We start from the raw sequence: 20,845 nt of genomic DNA on the forward strand, positions 1-20,845 counted from the left end.
GATATTCAAGATAGGAATCATCAGAGAGCACTTCTTCGTCAAGTTCATCTCCGGGATGAAGTTCTTGTGAATGATATTTTATTGTCCATATCTCTTCCTCCTACATCAATTGAGCCTTTGGAAGTAGATGATGATGAAATTCCTTGTCCAGCTGACAGTGATTATGATTACGAAAGTGGTGGAGAGACTGATCTTTTAGAAGATGAAGAAGAGATCCCTTCCAAGGAAGCAACTGCTGGTGCTAATCAAGATGGAAGTGAAAAAGAAATCCCTTCTAAAGAAGTAATTGCTGGAGATAATCAAGATGGCGGCGAAAAAGAAGTCCATCTTAAAGAAATTATTGTTGGCGAAGATCAGAATCAAGATGAAGAAAGGACTGGCAATAATGTGAACATTGGCGAAGAGCTTCTTATATAGTTCTATCTTTTTGAATTGTTTCGTTTTTATTATTTCTTGCGAATAATATTCTTCAACCAACTTTGGAATTAATTCTCTCTTTTAGTATTTTGCTTGCGAGAAAGATAATGCCTCTTGTTTACTGATTCCCATACTTGCCTCTCATTATCTTTCTTGCGAGAAATGATTTGTTATGAATACTTATAAATATTTTGTTTTGTCATATGGTCTTATTTTGGCTTCCTAATTAAAGATCTTATTATGCCACCTCTTGTCATTGCGACAAAATCGCAGGACGTCCTTGCACTTTCATGCAAAAACCCATTGATCTTGCCTTAACTTTTTCTTTTGTATTATGGCCTCTTCAGGAATGTTGTGACAATATGACAGGCCTAAATATTCTTGCAAAAATAAATCCCCATGACATTGCCGTCTTGCAACGAAATCGCAGGACGTCTTCGCACTTTCATGCGAAAACCCATTGACCTCGTCTTATCTTTTTATTTTGTATTATTGCCTCTTCAGGATTGTTGCACAAATATGACAAGCCTTAATATCCTTGCGAATAGAAAGCCTCATGACATTTGCGTCTTAAGACACTTATCAGCTCCCTAATGGAGGGTGCCGCCCTTATCTTCCCCCTGGTTCCCCTTCAAGGAGGCGTACTTCTACCATACAAGGTTAGCTCCTCCCATCCAGTCTTAACAACAACCATTTGTTTTCGCAGCCTCTTATCCCTTTTACCTATAGGGCTTATGGTTACGAGACTGCACCCTAACTGGGGTTTTCTTCGGGCCGAGTGCAGTATAAGCCAAGACTTGTCAAAAATGGCAAGGAACGCTTCAAACGTCCCTGGCACTCTTGACTCAACAGTGTACCTCGGCGCCTTGATCAGATCTGCACTCCTTGGGAGAGTCCTTATTACCTTAGTCGCCCAACCCAAGTCATATGCTTAAGCTGAGAATCCAAGGTGCCTCTCCCGGATGGGCTTTATTGACCCCAAATCTCCATGACTCAGGTTCCGGTTGCGGTGTAGCCTTTCCCTTAGCCATGAAACAGGTACCCCCTAATATGACGTACTTTAGGTCTTACATTTGCCTCTTGCAAAATTTTATTCGCGAACTAGGGTGTACGCAATAAAGGTTCGCCCCTTTCTTTTATGTCATTGTTCTGTGATTATCTCTGCGAAAATTTCGCACATCATGGTCTTGTTTTGATATGAAAAATCTTGCAATTATTCTTTCAGAATACATAACTTCTCAAAGCTTCTTACTGATAATATCTTTTTAAGTACAACCTGTTCCATGGTCTATCAAGTCTATGACCAACATCTCTACCTTCTGGATCCATTAATCTGTAAGCTCCTGTTCCAACTATCTCCTTAATGATGTAAGGTCCATCCCATTTTTCGCTAATTTTCCGCCATTTTCTCGCTGATATATTGGTGTCTCTCTCAGAACTAAATCTCCTGGTTGAAATTCACGTATTTTGACACGTTTATTATATTCTCGAGCTAATCTTCGTTGATAATTCTCCATATTTTGTAAAGCTTTTTCTCTTCTTTCTTCTAATTCATCAAGTTTGTTTAAGATCAAACCCGCACTAAGATTTTTCTCCCAAGCTTCTCTCTTTGTTGTCGGAATAACAACTTCTGTTGGTAACACCGCTTCAACTCCGTATGTTAAACAAAAAGGTGACATTCCAGTAGCTTCTCTTCTAGTTATATTATAAGCCCATACTGCATTATGTACTTGTTCGCACCATGCTCTTTGATGTCCTTCCAATTTCTTCTTTAATATATCTGCAATTGTTTTGTTTGTTGCTTCTACTTTCCCATTATCTTGTGGATACAAAGGAGTAGACTTTTCATATTTTATCTTGAATGCATTAAGTAGCATTTCTATATTTTGTCCTTCGAATTGTTTCCCATTATCAGATACCAACTGCGCAGGAATTCCAAATCTGCAAATGATATTTTCGAATATGAATGTAAAGATATCTTTGTCGCGAATATGCTGTACTGCTTTCACTTATGTCCATTTTGTAAAATAATCTGTTGCGACTATTAAATATCTTCTTTGTCCAGAACCTGGTAAAAATGGTCCCACAATATCTAAGCCCCACTTTCCAAAAGGCCACACACTGGTTGAAGATGATAACGGTGCTCCAGGTGCATGTATTTTCTTTCCATGCCGCTGAAAATCTTCGCAACGCCTTGATATTTGTTTTGCATCTTCATGCATGTATGGCCAGTAATAGCCTTGCATTTTTTCTCTATGTGCCAAAGATCTTCCCCCGCTATGATTGCCAGCATCCCCACTATGTAACATTTTTAGCACTTTTTCTCCTTCCTCTCGTGTCAAACATCTGAGTGAAGGTCCGTTAAAGGATTTTCGGTATAGCAGTCTATCTCTTAATTCATAATTCGTTGCGCGAATTTTTAACTTGTGTGTTTCTAATCTATTTCTTGGTGTTTCTCCTTTCGCCAAATATGCATGAAGTTTTGTTCTCCAGTATGCGATATTGTTCGTTTGTTCTTCTTCTTCATTGTCTATTATCATCACATCCACTTCTTATTCTTCTTTATTAATTGATGGTGATATAAGTGTTTGTATTTTTATGTATCTCGCAGTTGGATCTGTCATCATGCTTGAGATGAAAGCAAAAGCGTCTGCGAGTCTGTTATCCTTTCTTGAGATGTGCCTCCATTTTATTTTTGGTATTTTCGCTGACAATTCTTCAACCAGCTTCTTGTATTTCTTCAAGGATGGTTCATTTGTAGTATACTCTCCTTTTATTTGGCGAATAACTAGCTGCGAATCCACTAGTGATCCTGGCATTTTCTAGTTTCATTTCTATTGCGAATTTTAAGGCATGTATCACAGCTTCATATTCCGTTTCATTATTAGTGGATGTGAATTCCAATCTGAATGAAAAAGCCATTTTTATTCCTTCTGGCGAAATTAAAACAATTCCAACTCCATTTCCTTCTCCATTTGATGATCAATTTACCAATATCTCACATCTATTTGGTTCTGCTAATAAATCTTTTGGATCTCCGTGTTCTTCTTCTATATCCATCATTTCTTCTACCGCTTCATCTTCTTATAAAGGAAACTCTGTCAGGAAATCTGCAAAAACTTGTGATTTTGGTGAAGACAAAATTTCATATTTAATATCAAAGTGGCCTACTTGTGCATTCCATCTCTCCACTCTTCCTGATCTTTTAGAATTCTTCATTACTAATTCAATTGGTACTTTTGTTAATACCTTTATCTTGTGCGCTTGAAAATATATGCGGAGCTTAAACGATGCATAAACTAATGGTAAGATTAACTTCTCAATCTTTGAGTAATTCTTCTCGGCAGTATTAAAAGTTCTGCTAATGTAATAAATGGGTTTCTCCACTCCTGCGTCTACTCGCAATAACACAACACTTAATGCATGCGACGTCGTCGCAAGATAAATCAATAATTCTTCTCCTGATTCTGCTTTTTGTAAAATAGTTGTATTCATAAGATGTTTTTTGATCCATTGAAAAGAATTTTCACATTCATCAGTCCATTTAAATTTCGCGCCCTTCTTGAGTATAGCGAAAAAATATTTGCATTTGTCTGATGATCGCGAAATGAATCTCCCCAGCGAAGCTAGAAGCCCATTCAACTTCTGTACATCTTTTGTTGTTGCTGGTGTTGGCATGTCACGAACTGCTTGCACTTTTTCTGGATCAACCTGTATTCCTTCCTTTGATACAATGTAGCCTAAACTTTTTTTCCCGATGCAACTCCAATAGTACACTTCTCAGGATTCAACTTAATGTTATAATGCTGCATTTGTTCAAAAATCTCCCTCAGGTCCTGTACATGGTCTTTAGCTTCTTTACTTTTTACTAACATGTCATCCACGTATACTTCTAATGTTTTTTGTATCCATTTTGCGAACACCTTCTCTACCATCCTTTGGTATGTCGCTCCCGCATTTCGCAAACCAAATGGAATTTTCGTGTAACAATATAAACCTCTAGGGGCGAAGAAAGCAGTATGTTCTTGATCTTCTTCAGCGAGAGGGATTTGGTTATACCCTTTGTACCCATCTAAAGAGGATACTCTATCGTTTCCCGCTGCGGATTCCACCATTTGAGGAATATCTGGTAACGGAAAACTATCTTTGGGGCAAGCTTTGTTTAAATCAGTGAAATCTATGCAAATCCTGATTCCTTTGTTTTTCTTTGGGACAATGACCATATTCGCTATCCATTCTGGGTATTTAGATTCTCTTATGATTCCCGCATCAAGCATTTTCTGTAGTTCTTCTTCTATTTGGGAATGGTAAGTTGTTGCAATTTTTCTTTTTCTCTGTTTAAATGGTCTCACATTTTTGTTAATCTCCAACTTGTGGCATGCAATTGATGGATCTATTCCCGGTATCTCATTCATGCTTCCTGCGAAAACATCTTTATATTCTCGCAACAGGTTAACAGTTCTTTCTTCTTCTTCCACATCCATTTTGTTTCCAATTCTCAATGTTAGAGGTTCTTCTATAGTCCCAACGTTTATTTCTTTTGTTGGTTCTGCGGCAGTATAACTGGGTTTAGGTTCTCCCATCGGTGTTGGTTCTTTTATTGTTTTCACAGGTCCTTCTCCTTCCTCCGAAATTTCGCTGGGTATTCCTTTGCCTTCTTTTGCCCTTATCATATATACTCTAAATTCTTCTTCTTTCTTTGCTTCCTTTTCCAAATTTCTGCAAAAAATTTTCTTTTTTGCTTGTCTTTCATAATGCTTTACTTCGATTTGATGACATAATTTCGTATCATCAACATCTCCTCTAATTTCTCCTATTCCATTTGGTGTGGGGAATTTAATACATTGATGTAATGTTGATACTAAAACTTTTATCGCATGTATCAATGGTCTTCCTAACAACATATTATACGGTGATTCCATATCCACCACGCATAGTGTTACGTATGTCTCGATCTCTCCAAGTGGAATTCGTACCACTATTTCTCCTTTAGGTTTTGTTGTGGATTTTCCAAAGCCGTGAACAAAATATGGTGAACTGGACATTTCTTCATCTTTAAATCCCATTCCCCGGAATGCATGGTAAAATATTATATCCACTGAACTTCCTGTATCGATTAAAGTTATGTTCAATATCCATTCTCCCTTGGATTTTGTTGTCGTCTCCTTCTCTTTTCGCGTAATAGGCACTGTAACAACCAATGGAGATGTGTGGTTCAAATTTTCTTTTGGTATTTCTGCCGCCATGAATGTAATTTTTTACTTTTCCCAATCTTTCAAAGGTGATGTCTTTTCTACCGCCATAACCTTCCTTCCTTCAAAATTTTGTTTATGTATTCTTCCATTGATGTTTTCATGGAATTCATTAACCATTGTTTTTGTTATCATATTACACTCCAATCTTTTGTCATCTTCATTAATTCTAATCATTTTTATTTTAACTTGTTCACTGATTTACTTAATCACTTTCTTGATTTGAACAATCTCAACAACAATCTTCAACTTTCGATCTTCAATCTCCCTGTTTCTAGCGCCATTATGTAGTTGCAGGAAATCTTACACTACACCCCGCATATGATTTCATTATTACTCAACTCATTTTTAGGTTTACACTCTTAATTTTATTGATCAATCTTTGAATGTTCTTACAAGAAAAGATAAAGGAATCAAGAATGATCTATGCTCTAGACTTTCTCTCTCCTATTTACTTGTTTCTTTCTCAAAAACATTTCTCTCCTTTCCTTTACAACTGAACGACTATTTATAGGTAAATACATAGTGGATGACAGCTAATCTGTCCTTTATTTTCGAATATGGCTTGCAACATTCTCGCAACCTTACAAGTGTTAATCTCGCAAACTCTCTAATTTTCGCAAGACCATCACATCTTTATCATGATTTTAGCTGACGTCGTTTATTATATCATTTCTGAAATTGTTCTGCGACGCTGTTGTGTTGTGTTGTTGATAATTTCGCTAAGATATCACTGTTGCGAGATTCTGATCCTACACTCTGGAGCCACCAAGAATGTTTATTGAAACAGAGACCTGTTCATGCCCTATCAGAGGATAGGAGATGTCGAGAAACTCTTTTTGAGTAACTCATCTGCAATAGAGGTTGCATAAAAGGAAAAGGTCGAGAAGAAGCTCATATCTGTAATATTCTCACATTGAATGAAGTTTTCATGTTCCGAGCATATGCGAGAATCTTGTATCTTGTTCTGTTTTAGATGGAAAAAGATTTAAGATCTTAATTGAATCTGGAAAACTTGTTGTAACTAGGCAGTGATTTTTTAAGCAAGAGTTATATGACTTTGGGTCTATATAAGCTTAACGGAAAAACTAATGATGTGAACATAGTTGATTCTTGTGCTTTCTTTGTGTGATTGATTGTTTTACGTGGTAGACTTGGAACCGTAAAGTTATAAGTCAATGCTTAACTTGATATCATAGGCTGCGTACCCAAATTTAGTTTGGATTTTGAACACAAAAGTGAAATCTGTGAAGAATCAAAATATGATATAAAACCTTTTAGCACAAATGTTCAGAGTAATTTTTAGGCTTTAGAATTAATTCAGTTAGGCTTAGTTGACATGAGTTCAACCCAAAACTACTGTGGTAAAAGATGGTTTATAACTTTCGTAGATGATTGTACGAGATACTATCTTGTATACTTGCTTAGGGATAAGGTTGATACCTTAGAAGACTTAAGATGTATAAACTTGAAGTTGGAAACCAATTAGAAGCCTTGAACATGACAACTGTATCCTTAAGGAGATGATAATTGCCATGTTGATTAGTTCAGGTTTACCTACGTCCTTGTGGGGGGAGGCAGTCCTCTTAACTTGTATATCCTGAATAGAGTACCCTTTTAAGTATCGGATGAAACTCCATATGATTTATGGAAAGGTAGATGACCTTCTTATGAATGCGTCAAAGTGTCGGGGTGTTTGACTAAGATTGTGATTCCTCTTCCTAAAAGAACTAGATTGAAACCAAAAATGTTTATTGTGTCTTAATATAGGTTATGATGAGTATACTTCTACATATAGATTTTTGGTTGTGTGGTCTGATTTTTTCTGACTTTGATGTGAATATTATTACGGAATGTAGGGATGCTGAGTTGTTTGAACATGTTTATTCTAAACCTATACCTCATTAGAGATGTGTTGTTGATCCCTTAGATTTATTTTCAAATAGTCAGAACTTATTTTAAAGGAAGATGAAGTTGATGTTGAGCCTAAGAGAAGTAAAAAAATTAGACTTGAGACTTCTTATGAAACATACTTCATAACATGCCTAGCTTAGTCTGAACGCCAGACTTCTGGTAAGAAGCTTCATTTAGTGAAATGGACTCAGTCCATCGGAACCAGACTTGGGAGCTTGCTAGTTTACCTCCAGGGAGTAAGACCATGGGATGTCAATGAACCTTTAAGAGGAAACGATAGGTAGATTGAACTGCGGAAAAATATTAATATAGGTTGGTAGCTAAAGGCTATAAACTAAAAGAAGGTGTATATTTCCTTGATTCTTATTCACTTGTGACGAGAATTACTTCTGTTGAGATGCTAATTGATATTGCTTCCATAAAAAACTTGGAGATACATCAGATGGATGTTAAGACGGATTTTCTAAGACCGTGAATTAGATAAAGAAATTTACATAGACCAACCAACGTAAATAATGATCGTGTGATAATGTGTAGTGGATTTAAGTTAGTGAATCATACAAGTGTATTTACAAGTAACTTATTAAGGATGCCTGTGTGATGATTGCTTGTATGTTGATGATGTGCTTATACTTGATACAATCATAGATGTGATTAATTCCACTAAAAACATGCAATGAATGAGAACGTTGACTAGAAAGAGTTAGTCCCTTTTGATGTAATCTTAGGGATGAAGATTAGAAGATAATCAAACATTTATAGTCTTAGTCATTCTCATTATGTTGAATTTGTGCTTATGAGATACAATCAGTCTGATTGAAAGCCTGCTTGTATTCCATACGATTCTTCTTGTAGACTCGAGAAAAATAAGGGTAATGGAGTATCTTAACTTGAATACTCAAGAGTTATAGGATGTCTGATGAATTTAATGGGCTGTAAGAGTCCAAACATTGCCTATATTGTGAGTAAGTTAAGTATATATACTTGTAGTCCAGAACAAGAGCATTGGGATGCACTTAGTAGAGTATTATGGTACCTAAAATACTCTATTACCTTTTGTTCGATTTATGAAAGGTATCTTGTTGTACTTGAGGGACTTTGTGATGCAAACTGGATAGTTGACTCAGAGGAATCTAAGTCTACGAGTGGATATTTTTCACTCTAGCAAGAGGGTTTGTTTTTGGAAGATTTTCATCCAAACATATATTACTCAATTCATTATCGAATCTGAGAGTATTGTGTTAGATAAAGCACGAGAGGGGGCCGAGTGCCTAAGATGCTTTTTTTAGAAGACATTCCTCTTTGGCATAGGCCTATGCCGGCTATATCAATACATTGTGTTAGCCAAGATATAATAGCTAAAGCTAAAAATAACTAATCTCAATAGGCGTTATTTCCATTGGTTGGATAAAGTCCAAGGAGAATATCGCACAACCTTTGACGAAAGGTTTATCCAAAGAGATAGTTAGAAATGCATCGAGGGGGATGGGGCTTAAGCTCATAAATTAAACTTTCCATGAAGGATACTCAACCTTGCTGACTGGAGATCCCAAGATCAAGGTTTCGAATGAGACAACTAATTTAAGGTGGGTAAGGGTAAACACTATCAGAGAATTTCATTCTCTGTCCCTTCCTTATGGTGTAGACGTGATAGTGTGACTGCATGTGAAGGATGACTTCTAAGAAGTCTTAATGAGTTATATAGTTTCAATTTAAGATTGAAGTGGGGTGTAGCAGTAACACTCTTTATGGAAACTCACCTATCTGAATGAGGAAGTGGGGCCGCTTCCTATGAGAATATGAGCTTTGATTCCCTAGAGCATTCTGAGAAACAAGATATGTCCAGGGCCAAATTTGACAAAACGGCACGAGCTTGGCAGCAACCTTGGAGATATCATCCGTGTTTGTTATCGCGAATTACATCAAACACTAGCAGTTCAAGACATAGTTCACTGTCTATAGCAAGTAATTCCGGTAATATTTCAATTAACAAAGGTTCAAGACCACATGGACACCTCTGCCTAAAAATGGTATTTCCTGTGTTTTTTATGTGATTTTCGTTTTGATGGTTTTGGTTTTACTGGAACTCAGGACCTAAGGGTCACTAAGGGTTCACTAGTTCATGCCTTTTCACTTCAGTGAAAGGAACTTTTAGTCTCACTTGTGAGGAACTAAAGATGAAATCTCTCTACCCTATATGATTTTTGCAATCCATAGTATGACCCTGGGGTCAGCACAGTGTTGTGTGAGGGAGATGACGTTGGAATGGATAGTATGACTTCAACATGTACGGTATGTCTGTTTGTTCAGTCAGTTTGAGTCGTGAGATTGGACTGTTAATTTACGAAGATCTATCTGTGTTTTCGTGTTTTATTGAGTTTTCATTCATGTGGGGGATTGTTGGAAAACGATTAATAAAATACGATTTTTAAAGTTTTAGTAAAAATTATAATTTATTGTTTTCTTTTGTGAAATGAAAAGCTTATTAGTCCCACACCGTGGAGTTTCCACTTTTTAGTTGTTTTAAGAGACTATATAAGCTTTTAGTCCCACATCGGGGAGTTCATATTTTTAAGTTTTATTATTCCATTATATAAACAAATTCACTACTTTTGGAAAATCTATGGGAAAGAGGTTCCTCTATATTTTAGAGGGACCCCCAAGGAAAAATATTTTATATTGTTTTCTTATGCGTTCGCGATTTTCCATAAGGGTTTTTTCGGAGTTGCCAAGCTCAAGTTGAGCATCTAATAAATATGCTAGTAGTAGGTGTAGTAGGGTGTTTTATCATGGAGATATTCGTCCTGTGACGGCTATAGCATCGCTCTTGAGTGTAGCCAGACGCTAATGTCTTAAGGGCAACGTGTTGAACACGGGACTCACTCTGTTTTTCCAAAGTTTTTCCTTGTTGTTGTTGCGGAGATATGGAGAGTTCGTTCGTTTCATCAAATCTAACACTTCCATTATAAAGGAGCTAAGTATCAATAACTTTTGCTTATTTGATTTTTCCTTGTTTTTGATTATTTCACTCAACATATTAATCCAAACTACAAAAAATCCTATGAACTTAACACACATCAAACCACTGAAAACATTACCAAATTTCTTAACTAAGAACTTCAAACACACGTTAATCCAAACTACAAGTCATATGAACTTAAAACACACATCAAACCACATTACCAAAAAAAAAAGAGTATAATTGTTTAAAACACACATTAAACCAAGTTCCCCTTAACTAATTGTTGAAAGAAAACTAACTCGTCCACGACGACCGCTACTACGAGCTATCTTACTCCTGCGTCTTTGAGGACTTTGTTCTTCGTTGTCACTTTGGGTTCCATCTCCACCGCCTTGTTCTTGAACCACTTGACTTAAATTTTCCCCTTGCTGTCGACTCCTCTTGACCGGCATGGGCTTCCCTGGTTCAACAACGTTGGATGACATAACCTTAGTCCACTGGTCGTAGAGATCAGTTTGTTCTTCGGTGGACATCGGATCTCCAGTGCGGATTTTCTTCAGCAATTTCTTCAACAATTTCTTACTCACATTCACCTATATCCGATCATAACCACATATGAACATTTTTTTTTTGAAATTGAAAAGCATAAATAAGGCAAAAATTCTTTCTTTCTACTTTGCCTTCGCCCTTTCCTCCTCCGCAACTATGATCGGTTTCCATTGATCTGCAGATGAAGTTGGTTCATGCTTGGGGGTAAAATACTTCGCAGTGTTTGTGGTTCCCTTAACCAATAGTTTGAAGTTGTCGTCCTCCGCGTCCGGAATGATTTGAAACAAGAAAGTTGTCTTAAAACTCTTCGAGGATCACACATAGAGTAACCTGAAGGATGCCACAATGGTCCGTTGTAACCCGAGATAGGTGAAAATTCATGCACCTGGACTTCTTCTTCGTCTTCATCGATGGATAAAGTGTATGGATGAAAAACCACATCTTCGACCATCAGGCCATCCAGTTTCTCCCTCAACAAGCACAACTGAACCTATTTTGCCTTCTTCGTGAGTCCAAGAATTGGTATTTCCCTGCTGTAGGCTTGTTATAAGGCTAAGCTTCCTTAGCATGACACGATTTCAATCATGGGAAGTGGTTGTACACCCAAACTTATGACAAAACCCCAAAAATGCTATGTCAAGAGTGTGCAGAAAAATATATTTTACCAAACACAATAGTTCGGCTAACTATCAAAAACTTCAGTTACAAAAAAATGCAGTTCAGTAAGTACTCGAAAAGAGATTCTACACCGAACTGAAAGTTCGGTTACCTGCCTATTTATCATTGTAACTGAACATTTCTATGTATCTTTTTATTGGCCTATCCAATTTAGTTTGGTAAGGTGAAAAAGTTTGCTTCTGACCGAACTTTACTTTGTATATTATCTTTCAAATTTTATTTCTACAACTAAGAAGATTATATGTCAGAGTTTACTTGAATGAGAGTGTAGTAGCCTCCAATTTGACAAGCTTTAATCCTAGAAGCTTTTCTAAGCTCCTCTAGAACGAATGCAAGGACCGAAGTGCCCCAAGAGTAGTTGTTCACCTCATCAAGGTCCTCCAAAACCTGAAGATAATGGGAATTTACCAAGTTTCCAGAAGTGTTGGGGAAGATAATTGTTCCAAGTTGATATAAAAGATAAGCAGTTACATGGTGCTTGATCTTCTCCTCTGTCATCACCAACTCTCCAGACTTAACTTTGTCTCTTGTCCCTCCAAACTCATCTTTCAAAATTTACCTTGAAATTTTTCAACTTCTTCTTATGCGAGCCATCTTCCTCACAATCATTATACTCTTGATCAGGTTTAGGATCTTTAACAACGCATTTAAACTCACAATGTGACTTATCCTTACCCAATCCTAGAAAATTCTCAATCAATAATTCAAGAGCTTCATAGCTCATTGAGGGATTGTAGCCTTCACGAACACATTTTCCCATGGTTGGTATCCCGATGATTCTCTTTGTATCATCAGGAGTGATTGTCATCTCGCCAAATGGTAGATGCATGGTATCCGCCGGATAAACTCTCTTGGCAAATGCAGTTACAGTGACAATGTCATATTATGGGTGCGCAAGATTTATTGCGTTCCATAATACACATTCATATACTTTAAGTTGCACTTCATCACACGCCTCTTTTATATAACAAAATATAATTCAAAATTATCACCAAAACAACTTTATAGTTAAGATACAATACCATTGTCGCAAATACCTTAGAATCCCATGAGTGTTTGTATCCAAACAACGTCGCCCCTTTCTAATTTGGAGTACCATAAGTGGGGTTCTTTGGTGGTAAACACAATTCTTTAGAAGGATGTATGAATATCTAGCCTTAGGCTTCTTGGGCGTCTTTCTCGCTTTAACTTCCGTCACAATTACCTCCTCTTATTCCTCCACTTGTTCCTCTTCTTTCTCTTATTCATATTTTTCCTCCTCTTATTCCTCATCTTCTTTCGCTTCTTCCTCTTGTTCCTCTTGTTCCTCATCTTATTCTCTTCTTCCTCATGTCCATCCTTATCTCCTTGTTCCTCCTCTTCTTCAATTTACTCCTGTCCATCCTTATCTCATTGTTCCTCCTCTTCTTCAATTTCATCTTGTCTATCCTTATCTCCTTCTTCCTCCTCTTTTTCAATTTCCTCTTGGCCATCCTTATTTTCTTCTTCCTCCTCTTCATTATCTTCTTGATTGACACAAGAACGCATGTCTTTAATCACCGCTTCAGTTACTTGTTCAATTACATTATCAACATTATCTATGTTCACATCATCTTGAATAACATCATCGGCAACGACCCCACTCCAAATTTAGCATTTTTAGTACCTTTTCTACAGGCATCAAGATGTATTCTAGTACTAGGCATGGGAGTTTTTGAATCTAGGGGTAATTGTTAGAGCACTGATCGGTCGAAATCGAAAGCGTTGCTATCTCAAGCTTGTTTTTCAAGTTTAGTTGCCAAAACTATAAGTCTCAATTTCTAGTCTACTTATAGATAAGTCTCGGATTAGGATAGTAAGTGTAGTTGAGCCTCAGACTCCACGACATTCATCATATGAAGACGAATAACTACTCAAGGAACTAGTGTAACTTCATCGACAGAAAGTATGTGGAGACTTGAACTTATCTATCACTCAAAAGTATATCTATTTTATCTCCTATTTTGAGATAAAAGTCGTATTGCTATATAGACTTCGATTATACATATTTTTTATTTGGAGCCGAGTTTATCTCGCTTATTTATTTCTCGAAATATGTGTTGGTAAGCTTTCGCTTTGGCCAAGTTCATCTTTACTCGTGACGAAAGTCATGTTGATTATTTCAATAACTTGAAAATCGCTTTGATGAAAAATAGTTTATGAATAACAAATATATAACATCCTCTAAGAAAGTTTCAATGATTGAAATGAGATTTTAGAACATGTGACCATCTTTGGATATAAACATAGTGCGTTCTCACATTTGTGTAAAAGTCCAAAACCGGGAACTCAAACTATGCGCACCCGTACGCATACTGGCGGAAAGTTCACGTCTGTGAATTTCTGCTGGAGTTTGAAAGTGAAAAACAAAATCAATCCGGTTACTTAAGTATGCGTACCCATTTGCATACTTAGGTAGGTTACTTTCTAAAATCGGTTTGTTCATGAACTAAAACAGTTATATAATAAGGAATGCAATCTTTTGCAAACCGTGGCTATGATGTTCATGAATTGATTCGAGTGAATCAAAATCGAATTTACTACAATTGTATCTTGTATACTTATATGAGATCTAAGAAATTGAACAACTCTCTAACTAGTTTCATTTGAGTCATTTGAACTAGTTATGGTAAAGATGAATAAGGTTGATATGAAAGTGCTCATATGGCTAACCATTGGTTAACTATTGTTGTTTTTTTTTATCAAATGGTTAACTATTATTGAACCAACTAACTTTACACGTTTAGGTACGGTTACTCAAACCTAAATGAAGTTACATTTCATTTGTGTACAACAAGATAAGTTCGATCTAACAGTTGAAAGATATTAGCTTGAATCTAATCAGGTTTTTATCTGACGGTCAATATTGAATTTTTTGTTACCAAGGTAACTTATATTGAAAACCCTGATTTGAAATCTATATAAAGGAGAACTCTATCAACTAGGAAACCTAATCCCCACACCTCTTGTGTGATACTAGTTTTATAAGGTAGAGTCTATTCTCCTTTAACCTTAGGTTTTTCACGAAACCCTGTTGGTTAACGACTTAAAGACTTCATTGGGATTGTGAAGCCAGACCCAACTATTTTCTCTGTAGTTGCGTGATCTGATCTTGTTGTTTCTATCGTGATTGAGTACAATCGTATGATTGGCTTGAGATTTATATCTCCGATAGGCAAGATAGAAAAGTAGTCACAAACACCTTCGTCTCATCATTTGTGATTCCATAATATCTTGTTTCTTTAATCGATTAAGATTATTGTGAGGTGATTGATAATTCTAGGCTGTTCTTTGGGAATATAAGTCCGGGTAATTATCAATTGGTTCATGTTCACCTTGATTTATCAAAAGACAGAACAAAAACATGTAGGTATATATATGGGAGACAGATTTATCTATTCAATAGACTTTTCTGTGTGATACAGATTTGTTTATCAAGTCTTCGACTTTGGGTCATAACAACTCTTAGTTGTGGGTGAGATCAGCTAAGGGAATCAAGTGCGTAGTATCCTGCTGGGATCAGAGATGTAAGGAGAACGACTGTACCTTGAATCAGTGTGAGATTGATTATGGTTCAACTACATTCCAGACTGAAGTTAGCTTTGTAGTAGTATTTTCAAAACACTAATCAACTATTGGTTAACCATTGTTGAACCAACTAAATGTACACGTTTAAGTACGGTTTGAAATGAAGTTACATTTCATTTTTGTATAATAAGCTAAGTTCGATCTAACGGTTGAAAGATATTAGCTTGAATCTAATCAGGTTTTCATCTAATGGTGAATATTGAATGCTTTGTTACCAAGGTAACTTAGATTGCAAACCCTGATTTGAAATTTATATAAAGGAGAACTCTATCAACTAGGAAACCTAATCCTCAGACCTCCTGTGTGATACTAGTTGTATAATCTAGAGTTAATTCTACTTTAACCTTAGGTTTTTCACAAAACCCTATAGGCTAACGACTTAAAGAATTAATTGGGATTGTGAAGCCAGACCCAGCTATTTTCTCTGTAGTTGCGTGATCTGATCTTGTTTTTTCTATCGTGATTGAGTGCAATCATAAGATTGGCTTGAGATTTATATCTCCGACAGGCAATATATAAAAGTAGTCACAAACACCTTCGACTAATCGTTTGTGATTCCACAATATCTTGTTTCGCTAATCGATAAAGATTATTGTGAGGTGATTGATAATTCTAGGCTGTTCTTCGGGAATATAAGTACGGGTTATCAGTTGGTTCATGTTCACCTTGATTTATCAAAAGAAGAAACAAAAAATCGTAGGTATATCTGTGGGAGACAGATTTATCTATTTAATGTACTTTTCTGGGTGATACAGATTTGTTTATTAAGTCTTATAAGAGAATCAAGTGCGTAGTATCCTGCTGGGATCAGAGACGTAAGGAGCATGACTGTACCTTGAATCATTGTGAGATTGATTAGGGTTCAACTACATTCCAGACCGAAGTTATCTTTGTAGTAGGCTAGTGTATGTAGCGGCTTAATACAATATGGTGTTCAAATCTTGACTAGGTCCCGGCCTGGGTTTTTCTGCATTTGAGGTTTCCTCATTAACAAAATTTCTGGTGTCTGTGTTATTTCTTTTCCGCATTATATTTTGTTATATAATTGAAATATCACAGGTTGTGCGTTGAATCGATCAATTGGTAAATCCAACCTTTGGTTGTTGATTGAAATTGATTGATCCTTGAACATTGGTCTTTGGTACCGTTCAAGTTATCTCTCTTATATTCAATCGGGACTCGCAAATTATTATTTGTTTGATTGTGGATTGAATTGAGAGATTGAGATATAACTCCTTGATATACTTTTCTTAAGATTGAGTCTGACTGTCTAGTTGTTTCTCTTAAAAGTATATTGGAGTTAGTTCATACAGATTGCTAAGCGAAATATTGGGTGAGGTTGTTAGACCTCCGCTTTTTAAGTAATGATTGCTTAGCTTTATTCCCTTTGCCCCTTATTAAGAATAAAAAAATATCAACTCAGATAAGTGTTCTGCTAGGAAAAAAAATCGCGCAAACCGAACACAAGCTTTGTGCTTTCATATAAAAGTTCAGTAATCCAAGATATGTTTTCAACTAAGTTCGGTTACCAAGCTAATACAGTTCGATTACCAAAAGTTATGAAAGTTTATTGCGAACTCACCGAACCTAGAGTTCGGTTACTAAAAAAATTCAAACATTTTTTGCGAACGCACCGAACCAAGAGTTCGGTTACAAAAAAAAAAAAACATTCTGACCGACGTGTTCTTGGTGTTCTATGTTTCAGATAGTTCGGTTATGAAATTAGGTTTTTTCTAAAACTAATCCTAAACGAATAACATTCTGTAAATTCCATTTTCAAACCTATTTTGATGATTTCTAGTTGATTGTTTCAATTAAAAAGAAATTAAAAGTAATGGGTTTGTGGGAAATACCTCCGAATTTGCATTTTGGTTGAATCAGGGTTCTTCTTGGAGCTTTGATTCTCGAATTGGACTTTACCTTGAGGTTCCACTACTTTTTCAATCTCAATTTGATTTGGAAGATTGGTTAGATGTTCCAATCCCGGACCTACTCCTTCTAATCTTGGCGTATTTTTTCGTAGCACCATTTTATAAAGATTGATTAATCGACCATGAAAATTTTATGAATCGACGATTAATTGATGACAGATTGTTGAAAGACGGAAGAAGAGAAGAGTGGGTGGTTTTGTTTTTCCTCTCAGTTAATCGGCTGAATGAGAGTTTATGTTTTTGATTTAGGTCAAATTGGATTTATATTTGGGAAGTTATTAGATTAATTATAATTTAAAGTGGGAATTAAGTGTTTGGCCCTCCCCTCACTCTCTCTTACTCAAATGGCCTTTGAGTTAAAATTCATTTTAAAGAAAATTAACCCGTTTTATTGAAATGACCCTTAAAAAAGAAGGATGATCATTTGGATAAAGATGTTTGATGATGTTATCAAATAAACTATATCCTTAATTAAGGGTGTAATCGTCATGCTAACTTGAACATAACATGTCTCACGAATCATACGTAAGAATTCGATAAATTTTATATATTTGGAAAACTTTTTGAAAGACCTACACAACGAGCGTAAATACAACTATCAAATTTTCATTTCACATAATTTTTTATTCTTTAAATAGTTTTTTAAAATTTTCTTCATATATGCCCTACTTTATAGTGTGCAGACAATATGCACACTGCTTTTATGTGCAGGAAATATGCACACACATTTGTGTACATGATTTTTATAATTTTCTTCATATTTTATAGTGTGCAGCCAATATCCACACTGATTTTATGTGCAGAAAATATGCACACCGGTTATTTTATTATTAAAATATTTCAGGGTCACTAGAATAATTTGCAAAGTTTTATTAAATAATTTTGGGGTCAAGAGAGTAAAACCCATAATTTTTAGGGTCATGAGAATAATTTACTCCAACTTAAATTAGGGAATCTCCGACCTTTAAGACAACCTTTATAACTGTAGGGAAAGTCTCCTTATAAAACAATGGTCCTCGAGAAAAGGCTGGTCCTCAAAAAAATCGATCCAAGTTTTATAGCCAAAATCTGACTCGTGGTTAAAAAAATCTATCTTTTTGGGCCTTAAAGTTACAGTGGTCTTACCTATGGTTCTACCTGATTCCATACACCTGCGCATTTAAAACTTCGAAATATCGATTCTCATGTTGACCTAGGACTAATTGACAATTGACAATATCATAGAAAATATATCACTCTTTGAATCGGGCGATCAATGAGTCAACCCCGTTATTTTTGAATCTTAATATTTTATCATCATTTCCTCTTTAGATCTCTGTTATTTCTATTAGTATCTGTGTCTTGGTGTTACATCATTCATGATTTAGATTTTGAATCAATATTTTAATAGTTTTTTGATATCTTAACTTGATTCTTATTCTTCTTTTCTGTTTTTTGATAATGAGTAACTAATTTTCTTGTTTCTCCAAAATGTGTTAGCAGCTAGTATCGGCTCCCTTGGCGTTTGCCTTCGTTTGTGTTGTGTTCAAAGTGTTTGCAGAGTTTGTCATAAATATTTTGCTTCTAAGTTTCCCTCGTGTTGGTGCCTCTGGTTTTCATGGTGTCAATGGTAAGAATTTTTAGCTCAGTTTCAACCCAATGAACCCGATTCAACCCATATCCCGCTCTCAGAAAAATTCAAAAACTTTCAAATTCTATAGAAGTATCCATAATACAAGCCTAAATATACTCATTCATTCAAGACCCATATATTTCTTAAACCCTAATCATTATATCATCTTGAACCTGCATCTTTCTTCCTCTCACAACTGCGCAAAACCTAATACCTATACCACAATGGAGGCTGGAAGCACAAGTCAAGTTACCTTGGATCATGAGTTGTGCTTATTAGCTAAGTCGGTAACTTACCTTGGATCATGATATTCAAGTTCAGTAACTGGATTCTCTTGAACACTGTATTTGAGCAGATACCTTGGATCATAAACAAGCACTTGCTTGTAGTTCAAGATTACATACCAGAGATGGTATACACAGAAAAACATTGGGGTTTCCAGCAATTCTGGATTCAACTCAAATATCTCCTTCCTAAACATATGAATATTGTGTCTGTCACCAAAATGGGAGAAGTTTTGGGAGAAGTGACTAGGATTTAGCCAGAAGATGCTATTCCAATTGGTAGTGATCCAGTCAAGGTGTGTGTAAACATTGATCTCTCTTTTACTCTCAGAAGAGGAGTTAAGTGTGTAACTAATGCAGGACTTACTCGCTGGCAAAAGTTCTTTTATGGGAGGCAATCAAGTGGAATTTATACTGAGTGCTACGTTATTAATCACTCAAAAGGTGCTTGTAAGGCTGCTGCCAATTTTCTAGCAAAAGCTCATGAGAAACCATATTTCTTCGATAAAGCATCTAACTTAAGGAGATTTCCATAAGCAACTCTGCCTTCACCCTTCTTCAGTTGTATTGCAACTCCATCACCAGATTTATCTTTATCAGCACCACCATCTCTTTACTGTAGTTTCACTTACACCTGCAACAACAACACCAACTTTTACTCAAGCCATTTCAACTGCACCAAACAGTGCAGTACTTCAACTCCATTTGCAGCTCACTAATACCCTGTGGCTTGTTGCAATAGCATCTTCATGGAAGCACCTAGGGCTGCACAAGACCCGGTCCATTTTACCTGTACCGACCCGGAACCGGAAAAACCGGACTCGTACCGTACCGGAACCGGAGTAGACGGGACAGGTACCGGTTCTTAAAACTGAGAACCGGAGTAGGCCGGTACTGGTACTGGTTCTGGGGTGAGTCCCGACCTGTCCCGGCCCATATGTCCCGGTTAATTGTAGTCGTAGATTTTTTCGGGGATCTTACATCTTGACCGTCCGTCATAGGTATAACCCTATCTCTAATTCTATCGACTTTCATTTCACTTTTCTTTTTTTTTTTCTTCCCTGAAGAGCAGCAGTCGTTCTTCACTACCATTCATGATTCACCAGTGACCAGTCACCACCATCATCGATTCGTTAAGGTATAAACTAGGATACTTGCTCTTCTTCTTCTTCTTAGATTTGTAAGTTACTTGTAACTCTCATGGGATTTGAAATCGATTATGGAATAAACTAGGGTTTGAAACTTTGAATCGTGTAATACTGGATTTGAAATCGATTTAAACTAGGAGTAACAATTATTTTGTTACTATTAAGAATCTAAGATTGAAATAGGGTTTGATTTGAAATTGAATTAGGGTTTGATTTGAGATTGAATTAGGGTTTTTATTTTGTGTTGACTGATTTATGTGATTCCGTGTATACCCATGTTGAGATTTGATAAGCAGTAGACAACTAGACATGGATATATGTTAGTTTTTGTTTTTATCAATTCCATTCCCAAAATCTGTGATGTTGAGTTGAGTTATTGTATAAGTAAAATTACTTAAGCTAATTGTGTTCAGTGTCTCTGTTTCTGCCTAGTTGAATTGAGTGTCCTGGTAGTTACAAGATTTGAAGCTAGTGAAATGTTATTGGTGGGTG

Source organism: Papaver somniferum, unplaced genomic scaffold (genome assembly GCF_003573695.1).
Source record: "Papaver somniferum cultivar HN1 unplaced genomic scaffold, ASM357369v1 unplaced-scaffold_150, whole genome shotgun sequence".
Classification (NCBI taxonomy): domain Eukaryota; kingdom Viridiplantae; phylum Streptophyta; class Magnoliopsida; order Ranunculales; family Papaveraceae; genus Papaver; species Papaver somniferum.